This window comes from Melopsittacus undulatus, chromosome 14 (assembly GCF_012275295.1).
Source record: "Melopsittacus undulatus isolate bMelUnd1 chromosome 14, bMelUnd1.mat.Z, whole genome shotgun sequence".
Lineage (NCBI taxonomy): Eukaryota > Metazoa > Chordata > Aves > Psittaciformes > Psittaculidae > Melopsittacus > Melopsittacus undulatus.
Window position 1 is genome coordinate 657,830 of NC_047540.1, and position 12,625 is coordinate 670,454.

Below are 12,625 nucleotides of genomic sequence, written 5' to 3' on the forward strand. Positions count from 1 at the left end.
TGCCGCAGGGCATTGAGGGAGGGGTTGTGGGTGGGGCCCGGGGTATATGAAGCCCATTCACTGCAGAGCTCCTTTAGTGCCTGGCTTTCATCGGGGTAAGTGTTGTCCTGTGTTTGGGGTTTGTGGCCTTAGAGCTTTATGGTTTCTTTCTGTTGCCATTTCCTGGTTTTGGTTTAGTTCTTTGGAGTGGTATTGTCTGAATGAAGACCCTCAGGGCATGTCAAGACTTACTAGTGCAGACATCAATAAGTATCTTTGTGTAAAGTTCCTGTTGTTCTTTTATTCTTAGTTTTTTTTCTCTGTTATATTTGGTGGTGGTGATGAGCTTCAGTGGAACTCTGTGGCTGTTCTCAGGAGGAGGAGGTTGTGGCAAAGGTCACCTTTGGTCAAGGTACTGATAAGCTGTGTACCATTGCTGTGTTCTTTTGCAGATGAAGAAGAGGAATGTGGGTACTGAAGGAATATGGCAGTGAGGTGAGAAGAGGTTTTGCTGGAGGATGGCTTTGGACCTCTGCCCCTCTGAAAGCTAAGGTAAAAGTCTGGGCTTGGGGAGGGGTCAGACAGAGCTGTAAGGTGGGTGTGGGAGAGAGGTTCTTCAAGAAGTGGTCTCTTTGGGCAGGGGACGGGAGCAGGTTGCTGTTGAGTTGGAGCTTTTGTGACTTTCCTAAGCTAAAGTATAGATGAGGCTTGGGCTCAGTCTTTAGGTCAATTGTCTTTTGGGGCATGGCTGCACATTGTCCTTGCAGCTCTGTTGTCTGCGTCCATTGTCCCAGAGCTGACTCTGTGAGCCCCACTTGTTAATTAATGGCAGGTGGCTGATGCAGCAGCTGGGTGCGATAAGGCTTGAAGTAGCTGAAGGCACTATTGGTTTGAGCAGGAGCAGTTGTTTTCCTCTTTCTTGGTAGCTGGTGCAGTGCTGGGATTTGACTTTTGGGCTGGGAATGGTGCTGATAGCACCAACGGTTGCAGTTCTTGCTCCAGTGTTTGCTTTGTCCAATGCCTTGGGTGATCCTCATTCTCTTCCAAGGGAGGAAGGAGAATATAGGATACCCAATCCAGGCTGGCCAAAGAGGTATCCATACCATAAGCACATCATGGCCGGGATGGAACCGGGACAGACCAGGAAGGGCTGGAGCTCTGGGGGGATGGAGGAGGTATTGTCGGTGCTCAGTGGGGTGAGTTATGGGTCGGTGCTGGTGAGGTGTTGGATTCTCTTCGCTTGTTATTGCTTTATCATTATTGTTTGTAGTAGTAGCAGGAGTGATCTGTGTTATCCCTTGGTTATTGAGCTGTTCTTATCCCAACCTGCAGGAGTTGCATTCCTTGGATTCTCCTTCCTAACTCTCCAGGAACTGGGGGAGCAAAGGGGGCAATGAGTGAACCACGACACTGTCAGAGGCCTCCTCCATCTCTTCCATAGCTCCATACGGAAGCAGCCTGGATGGAAGGGATGAGGTGGGGATCTTCTCCATGGAGTAGTTCCTTGTTCTGCGTTCTCCTGTGGGCCTAAGCGACCCCTGCTACTAAAGGGAGTAAACCTGAAGTAAGGTTCCAGTGAGGTCCTTCAGCCATGGGGCTCCTCCTTCCATCCCCTGGCTTCCACGATCCCATTCCCATGTTCCCATTGCAAAGAGCTGCCCCTCCACCCAGCTCCAAAACCCTCCTCTTGGCCTGGTTGCAGAGCCCCCCTGCCCTTCCATGCTTTCCAATGGCGTTCCTGAAGCTTGGAGTAGGTTCCACTTCCCAGCTTGATGCTTCCAAAAGAGCCAGCACCAATCCAAAGGGAATTTAATCATGGAATGGGGCCACCAAGGAGGTTCCTCACTGGAACACAAGGAGGAGGGGAAGCCAAAGCACCCCCCCCCCCCCCTTTCCAACTCCATAGGGATGGATTCACAAACATTCCTTACATTGATCTTGGCCTCTCTCCTTTGGTCCCTGATGCAGATAACAATGGGATTGGGTGGGAAACCAGCATGGATATGGAAAGCCACCCCCTTCCCTATGGATTCCAGTAGCCAACGTCAGAGTTTTCCCTCTTTTCCTAGAAAAACAAAGCTCCTTTCATCTATTCCCTATTGGCAATCCCAGGAAAAATAAAGGCATAGGGAAGTGTTTTCCAGCTTGGAGTCAGAATCCAGGCCCTGGGTGACCCATTCCCAAAAAAATGATGGATTCAGGCTTCGGAGGAGCCAATGGGAAAGTGATGGGGATCCGAAGCCACATTCTCCCATTGGAGCTTCAGCAGGAGCACTTCTTCCCCCCTGGTCCATATGGGATGGAGCCAGCATTCCAAATGTTTCTACACTGGGGCGGCTCTGGCTCCTCTCCATGATTCCATGATCAAATCCAGGAGTGTGGCCACAAGGAGAAAAAGAGGAGTTAGGAAGGGGCTTCCTTATGGGAAGCATCAACTCTGGCTTCAGGGAAGCAGGGAATGGGGCTCATCCAGTTGGGATGAGGTTTGGGATCTCGGGAAGTTCATCCCTATGAAGGTTGCTGATGGGTTGGAGAGTAGAAGAGGATTCCCAAGGGATTTACTACTCCTCCAATCCAACCCATTCATGTTTCCATGAAGAAACAGGAGTATGATATCATGAAGATGCTCCAAGGAAGAATGAAGGTGGAATTCTGAGCTTTTCCAATCCAATCCATGTTTCCAGGAAGAAACAAGAGTATGACAACAAGTTTTCCAATGTCATTCCATCAATTTAGGCTGGGAAAAGGGGGGAAAACTCTACCCTTTTACTCCACTCTTTAGGTCCTACTAAAGGGGTTTTTGGATGCTCCAATGGAGATTAAATGGAAGGGAATGAGGCTGTGCTCTTTTCCAGCCTTTGGAAGCACATCCCTTCCCAAAAGAACCAGGATTCCCTGGAAGCAGGAAGAGAACCAACCCAGTCTCCAATGAGATACAGGAATGAAGCTCTTCCCTATAGGGGCAGTGGGACATGGGAATGGGTTGAATCCCTCAAGGCCAGCTTGGAGAACCTCTAGCAGATCCCTATGGATGGAGATGGGAAAGTCCCTTCCAACCCATCCCATAACCCTCACGGAAAAGCAGGAGCAAATCCAGGAATACTCCATCGCTTTTAAGAGCAGGTACTGGTGGTAAAGTGGATCCCGTGACTGTGTTCTTCCATTATCCAGAGCCTTAGGGATGTGCTCCATGGATTCCTTTCCCTATGGAATGGATGAGGAGACCCCTTGGTGGTCAGCTTGAGCTTCCAGGCTTTGGAGGACATCCCTGTAAAGCCCTGAGGAGGGTAAAGAAAGGCTTTGAGAGCAGGTTCCGTGGTGGTGTTATCCATAATGGATATGGAATGATACTTAATCCTGGAGGAATTCCATGGATTGCATGGAATTCCATAGTTTCCATCCCTATGTGTAAGCTTGGTGTAGGTGAGAGGTTAGAAATAGCATCTCAATGTAGTTTACACGGCTGGTTGGACCTCAAGGTAGTAGTAAATCAATTCGATGACACGGAATGATGCTTAATCCTTGAGGAATTCCATGGATTGGATGGAATTCCATGGAATTCCTAACTCTATGTGTGACCTTTGTGGAGTTGAGAGGTTCTAAAATACATTAAGATGCTGTCTATGAGGTTAAATCACTGTTTGGACCTCAAGGCAGTAGTAGATCAACTCAAAGACATGGAATGATGCTTAATCCTTGAGGAATTCCATAGACTGGATGGAATTCCATGGAATTGCTAACTCTGCTGCTATAGGTGGAGTAGGTATTGCCATAGATGGAGTATCTATTGCCATAGGTGGAGTATCCATTACTCACTTATGGATGGAGTTCATGAGTGGAGTCTCCTCTCATAGGAAACGCTCAGAATTCCGGCTCTTCTCCTCCAGGAACCTTCAAAGGAGCCAAGGGAATCAGGTGGAAAAACATGGAATTCCAAGGGCATAGATCCATGAGTTGTAGGCCCCAGTCTATGAGTTCCAACCCATCCCATTCCATGCTTCCATAGGAATCCTGACTTTTCCCACCTCTTCCCTCTGGCTCAGACTTGCTTGGATCGCTTGGAGCTGGAACAGGAGCAGCTTCTGAGCTTCCCGAGGCCTGGAATGACCTCCATGGACCTAAAGGAGGAGGCAGAGGGGGTGAGGCCGTGCCTGGAATGTTCCCATCCCGGTTCCATAGGAAGTTCTCCTCCTCATGGATTCCTCTGGCTTCACTCCATGTCCTTACATTGAGGTCATCGGATGCGGATGGAGGATCCAAGTCTTCCTAAAATCCCTCAGTTTTCCCTATATTAGGAATTCTTCCCATTTACTCACCTTGTAGCTGTCCTTCAAGCAGTCTTCCAGGAATTTAGGGATCAGGTTTGCCTTTGGGAATGCCAGAGGAGCATCCATAGCCTCCCAACATGCAACGGGGTCGCTCCAGGAACATGGAATGGGGAAGAAGGAAGAGGTTTAGGACCTTTGGAAATGGCTTTGGGATGCAGAGAGCAGCAGGATGGGAGCCACACAGTTTCCCCTCGGAGCATCCATTGGGAAGAATCCCATTGCTTCTGTGCATCCCACATCGTAATCCATACTCCAAGGGGGAGACTATTGGAACATTCCAGGTGGGAAAGGGGGATTCTGGTTCCTTACAAAGCACTCGGAGCCTCTTCCCATGATCCCAAGATCTCCGTTGTGGCAGGAATACTGCCCCTTTCCGTACTGATTCCATCCCTGCTCCAAGCCTCTGGAATGGCCTCCAAGGTGAGGAGCTGATGCTCTGAAACAGAAGAGCATCCATGTTATCCATATTATCCATATGGAAAACTACTACGAGGTGTAAGACAAGGAGGCCCCAAACTACTCTTTTAGTAGGTATTGAGGAGTTTGGGGAATGGGAATAAGTGGGAATTGCTGCTTTTCCCTATTAGAGGTCGTGTTCCCCTTGGTTTTGCTATGGAAAGCCATGGAATCCATAGGTACCTCCCTTAGCGTGGTCCGAAGAGGAGTTATCCATTGGGATACATCCATGTGTAAAGTCAGAGCAGCAGCTTCCTTCCCCGTTATCACCTCTTGAATGCAAGGAAAAAGGTAGGGAAAAGTGGGAATTGTCTGGATGGGGAGGTCCTGTTTTCCATATCTGGGATGAGGAAGCTTGGCTTTGGTTGATCCCATTCGGAGCTGGGTCACGGAAGAGGTTGGAATTCCGGAGCCACATCGGACAGGGAAAAGTGGGAATGCCACTCATCCTGGATCCACTGTGGTTTGTGAGCCATCTGGGTTCATTCCCACAAGGAAAAAGTGCTGGAAAACCTTTCCATAGGGTTTGGGCTTCCTTTGGAGACATTGGGCAGCGTTTTCCTGCCTGGATTCCTATGAGAATTCCAAGCGCTTCCCAAACGCGGAGGGGAGGTTTTTAGGGATTCTCCCCTTGGATTCCTAGGATTGGATTGGAATGGGATGGGGAAAAAGGCTGGGGATCCATCGGGGGGAACGGCTAAAAGCTCCTCTGTTGTCAGGCTGATGGAGTCGGGATCCTGGGATCCCCCATACAAGGAAGGGAAGAATTCCAAGCTTGTTGTTGAAGGGAAAGATTCCAGGCCTGGAAAACAAAGGAATAATCCATGGATGAGTCCAATACAAGGATAAAGGGGGAAAAAGAAGGAGAAGAAGAGGGAGAAGGGGAGGAAAAGGGGGAAAAAGAATGGGAAAAGAATGGGAAAAGAATGTGGAAAATAATGGGAAAAGAAGGGGGGAAAAGGATCCTTTCCTACCGTGTTTGTCCCTTGGCACAGTGCTTGGAAGCCGGATTTCCTTGGAACGCTCCCATGGATTGCAGCTTCCATAGGATCTGCTTGGCTCCGGTCGAAGTCCTCAATGTAGGTGTCCAAGGCTTCGGATGCGAAGCTGTAGGAACGCTGCCCGTAAAGGACGGGATAGGGTTGGGAATTGCAGGGAGCGAGGAGGGAGGAGAGCGGGGATGCGGGCGCTGATCCCGGTTTTCCGGCCATTATCCAGGTGGGAATGGTCCTGGTGCAGCTGCAGGGAATGATGGGCACCAATGGGGTTGCTCAGCATCTATTGCGTGAGGCAGGATGGGTGCCCCAAAGGGAAGCATGGGGCAAGGAATGATGGGATTGGGAATAACAGCGGGAATGGGGGAGGGGGTACAAGAGAGGGTGCTCAGCACCCTCAGCCCCACAGCATCACCATCAGCCTCACAGCATCCCCATCAGCCCCATAGCACCCTCAGCCCCACATCCCCATCAACCCCATAGCAACACCCTCATTCTCACATCAACCCCACCAGCCTGACATCAGCCCCATAGAACCATCAGCCCCACATCATCTCCATCTGCCCCATAGCACCCTCAGCCCCACATCATCCCCATCACCCCATAGCACCTCTCAGCCCCACATCATCCCCATCAGGCCCATAGCACCCTCAGCCCCACATCATCCCCATCAGCCCCATAGCACCCTCAGCCCCACATCCCCATCAACCCCATAGCAACACCCTCATTCTCACAACAACCCCACCAGCCTGACATCAGCCCCATAGCACCATCAGCCCCACATCATCTCTGTCTGCCCCATAGCACCCTCAGCCCCACATCCTCCCCCTCAGCCCCACACCATCACCCTCTGCCCTCCGAGCCCGTTTGAAAGGGCCGCACTCTGCCACAAAATGGTGCCGTGCAGGGCATGCAGGGAGTTGTAGTCCTCGCCGGTGCCGCACAATGCTGCGCCTACAACTCCCAGCATGCCCCGCGGGACATCATAGAGGCACCATACATGCACCAGAGAGACACCATAGAAATACCATAGAGACACCATAGACAGACACAATAGAGATACAATAGAGACACAATAGAGACACCATAGAGTCACCATAGAGACACAATAGTAACACCATAGTGACCCCATAGAGAGACCATAGAGACACCATAGAGATACCATAGAGACAGGATGGAGACACTATTGAGACACCATAGAGACACCATACAGACACCGTAGAGATACCATAGAGGCTCCATAGAGACACCATAGACATACCATAGAGACACCATAAAGACCCCATAGAGACCCCATAGAGACACCACAAAGACACCAGAGAGACAACATAGAGACACCAAAGAGATACAATAGAGGCACCATAGAGAAAAAATAGAGACACCATAGAGACACTATAGAGATACCATAGAGGCACCATAGAGATACCATAGAGAGACCATAGAGGCACCATAGATATACAATAGTGACACCGTAGAGAACCCATAGAGACCCTATAGAGACACAATAGAGACACCATAAAGACACCATAGAGATACCATAGAGACATCATAGAGAGACACCATAGAGAGATACCATAAAGACAACATAGAGGCACCATAGAGACACCGTAGAGATAACATAGAGACAACATAGAGATATCAGAGACCCCACAGAGACACCATAAAGACCCCGTAGACACCCCATAGAGACACCATAAAGACCCCATAGAGACACCATAGAGATACCATAGAGACACCATAGAGGACCCATAGAGATAGCATAGAGACACCTTAGAGACACCATAGATATACAAAAGTGACACCATAGAGATACCATAGAGGCACCATAGAGGCGCCATAGATATATAATACTGACACCATAGAGATACCATAATGACACCATACAAACACCATAGAGGCACCATAGAGACACCATAGAGATACGATAGAAACAACATATAGGAACCATAGAGATACCATAGAGATACCATAGATGCACCACAGTGACACCATAGAGACACCATAGAGATACCATAGAGATACCATAGAGACATCATAGAGAGATACCATAGATGCACCACAGTGACACCATAGAGACACCATAGAGACACAATAGAGATACCATAGAGACACCATAGAGACACCATAGAGGCAGCACAGAGACACCATAGAGATACCATAGAGGCACCATAGAGACAAAATAGAGATACCATAGAGACACGATAGAGGCACCATAGATATACAATAGAGACCCCATAGAGCAACCATAGAGACCCCATAGAGACCCCATAGAGACCCCATAGAGACAACATAGAGACACCATAGAGACACGACAAAGACCCCATAGAGACACCATAGAGACCCCATAGAATCACCATAGAGACACCATACAGACCACATAGGGACACCATAAAGACATCATAAAGACACCATAGAGATACCATAGATGCACCACAAAGGCCCCATAGAGACACCATAGAGACCCCATAGAGACTCAATAAAAACACCATGGAGACACCATACAGACCCCAAAGAAAAACCATAAAGACATCATAGAGACACCATAGAGATAACATAGAGACACCATAGAGGCACAATATATATACAATAGTGACACCATAGACACCCCATAGAGACCCCATAGAGACACAATAGAGACACCATAAAGACACCATAGAGATACCATAGAGACACCATAGAGAGATCCATGGAGGCACCGTAGAGGCACCATAGACATACCATAGGACACCATAGAGAGATAACATAAAGACATCATAGAGACACCATAGAGATACCACAGTGACACCAGAAAGACCATAGAGACACCATAGAGACACCATAGAGATACCATAGAGGCACCATAGAGATACCATAGAGACACAATAGAGACACCATAGTGACATCATAGAGATATACCATAGAGACACCTTAGAGATAACATAGAGACACTATAGAGATACCATAGAGACACCAAATACCCATAGAGATTCATAGAGACGGCATAGAGACACCATAGATATACAATAGTGACACAATAGGAAACCCATAGAGACCCCATAGAGACACCATAGAGATCCATAGAGGCACCATAGAGAAACCATAGAGACACAATAGAGATACCACATGAGACACCATAGAGATACCATAGTGACACCTTAGAAACAACATAGAGGCACCATAGATTCAACATAGAGACTCATAGAGACACCGTAGAGGCACCACCATAGATACACCATACAGACACCATAGAGGACAATAGAGACACCATAGACACCATAGAGACTACATAGAGACACCATAGAGACACTATAGATACCCCATAGAGACCCCATGGAGACACTATAGAGACACCATAGAGATATAGAGACACATAGAGATACCATAGTGACACCATAGAGACACCACGAGGCACCGTAGAGGTACCATAGAGACACCATAGAGGCACCATAGAGAGATACCATAGAGACAGCATAAAGACACCATAGAGACACCATAGAGGCACCATAGAGGCACCATAGAGACACTATAGAGATACCATACTGACACCATAGAGAAATCATAGAGGCACCATAGAGGCACCATAGGGACACCATCGATATACCATAGAGGTACCATAGAGACACTATAGAGACACCATAGAGAGATACCATAGAGACACTATAGAGACACAATAGAGACCCCATGGAGACACCATAGATATACGATAGTGACACCATAGAGACACCATAGAGACACCATAGAGATACCATAAAGACACCATAGAGACACTATACAGATACCATAGAAACACCATAGAGACAGAATCGAGGCACCATAGAGACACCATAACATATACCATACTGACACCATAGAGACATCATAGAGGCACCATAGAGACTCCATCAATATACCATAGAGATACAATAGACACACTATAGAGACACATAAAGACACCATAGAGATACATAGACACACATAGAGATACAATACTGACACCATAGAGACATCATACAGGCACCGTAGAGGCCCTGAGAGACACCATAGAGATACATAGAGACACTATAGAGACCCCATATAGACACAATAGAGACACCATAGAGGCACCATAGAGACACCATAGAGATACCATAGAGACACCATAGAGAGACCATAGAGACCCCATAGAGACTGCATAGAGAAACCATAGACATACCATAGAGACACCATAGAGATACCATAGAGACACCATAGAGGCACCAAGAGGCACCATAGAGACCATAGGGACACCATAGAGATTCCATAGTGACCAATAGAGACACCATAGAGGCACCATAGAGGCACCATAGAGGCACCATAGAGACACCATAGAGATACCATAGAGACACCATAGACACGTCATCGAGGCACCATAGAGACACCATAGAGATACCATACTGACACCATAAAGACATCATAGAGGCACCGTAGAGGCACCAGAGAGACATCATAGAGAGGCCCCATAGAGACACCATAGAGGCACCATAGAGACACAATGGAGATACCATATAGACCCAATAGAGCACCACCGAGACACCATAGAGACACCATAGAGGCACCATAGAGGCACCATAGAGACACCATAGAGGTATCATAGAGACCATAGAGATACCATTGAGACACCATGGAGAGATAAATAGAGACACCATAGGATACCATAGAGACACCATAGAGAGATACAATAGAGACACCATAGAGATACCATAGAGGCATCATAGAGAGATGCCATAGAGACACCATATTGACACCACAGAGACACCATAGAGACACCATAGAGGCACCATAGATATACAATAGTGACACCATAGAGACGCCATAGAGATACCATACAGTTACCATAGAGACACCATAGACATAACATAGAGAAAACAGAGAGACACCACAGAGACACCATAGAGACACCATAGATATAAAATAGTGACACAATAGACAACCCATAGAGTCCCCATAGAGACACCATAGAGATCCCATAGAGGCACCATAGAGACACCATAGAGACACAATAGAGATACCACAGAGACACCATAGAGATACCATACTGACACCATAGATACAACATAGAGGCACCATAGAGTACCGTAGAGACACCATAGAGGCACAATAGAGACACCATAGATACCCCATAGAGACACCATAGAGACACCATAGAGGTACCATAGAGACACATAGAGATACCATAGAGACACCATAGAGACACCACGCAGGCACCGTAGAGGCACATAGAGACACCATAGAGGCACCATGAGAGATACCATAGAGACAGCATAAGACACCATAGAGCACCATAGAGGCACACCAGAGACACCATAGAGGCACCATAGAGACACCATAGAGACCCCATGGAGACACCATAGAGACACCATAGAGACACCATAGAGATACCATAATGACACCATAGAGACACCATAGAGGCACCATAGAGACACTATAGAGATACCATAGAAACACCATAGAGACACAATCGAGGCACCATAGAGACATCATAGAGGCACCATAGAGACACCATAGATATACCATAGAGATACCATAGACACACTATAGAGACACCATAGAGATACCATAGACACACCATAGAGATACCATACTGACACCATAGAGACATCATAGAGGCACCGTAGAGGCACCATCGATATGCCATAGAGATACCATAGAGACACTATAGAGACCCCATAGAAACAATTGAGACACCATACAGACACATAGATATACGATAGTGACACCATAGAGATACCATAGAGACACCATAGAGAGACCATAGAGACCCATAGAGACTGCATAGAGACACCATAGACATACCATAAGACACATAGAGATACCATTGTGACACCATAGAGGCACTAAACAGGCACATAGAGGCACCATAGAGACACCATAGAGATACCATAGAGACACCATAGTGACACCATAGAGGCACCATACAGGCACCATAGAGGCACCATAGAGACACCATAGAGATACCATGGAGACACCATAGAGACACCATAGAGACGTCATCGAGGCACCATAGAGACACCATAGAGATACCATACTGACACCATAGAGACATCATAGAGGCACCGTAGAGGCACCAGAGAGACATCATAGAGATACCATAGAGACACCATAGAGAGATACCATAGAGGCACCATAGAGACAACACCGAGACACCATAGAGACACCATAGAGGCACCATAGAGACACCATAGAGATACCATTGAGACTCCATGGAGAGATAACATAGAGACACCATAGAGATACCATAGAGGCACCATAGAGAGATACAATAGAGACACCATAGACATACCATAGAGGCACCATAGAGAGATGCCATAGAGACACCATAGAGACCCAATAGAGCCAACACAGGGACACCATAGAGGCACCATAGAGGCACCATAGTGACACCATAGAGATACCATAGAGATACCATACAGTTACCATAGAGACACCATAGACATAACATAGAGAAAACAGAGAGACACCACAGAGACACCATAGAGAGGTACCATAGAGACACCACAGAGACACCATAGAGACACCATAGATATAAAATAGTGACACAATAGACAACCATAGAGTCCCCATAGAGACACCATAGAGATCCCATAGAGGCACCATAGAGACACCATAGAGACACAATAGAGATACCATAGAGACACCATAGAGATACCATAGTGACACCATAGATACAACATAGAGGCACCATAGAGTCACCATAGAGACACCGTAGAGGCACCATAGATACACCATAGAGGCACAATAGAGACACCATAGATACCCCATAGAGACCCCATAGGGACACTATAGAGACACCATAGAGACACCATAGAGGTACCATAGAGACACATAGAGATACCATAGTGACACCATAGAGACACCACGCAGGCACCGTAGAGGCACCATAGAGACACCATA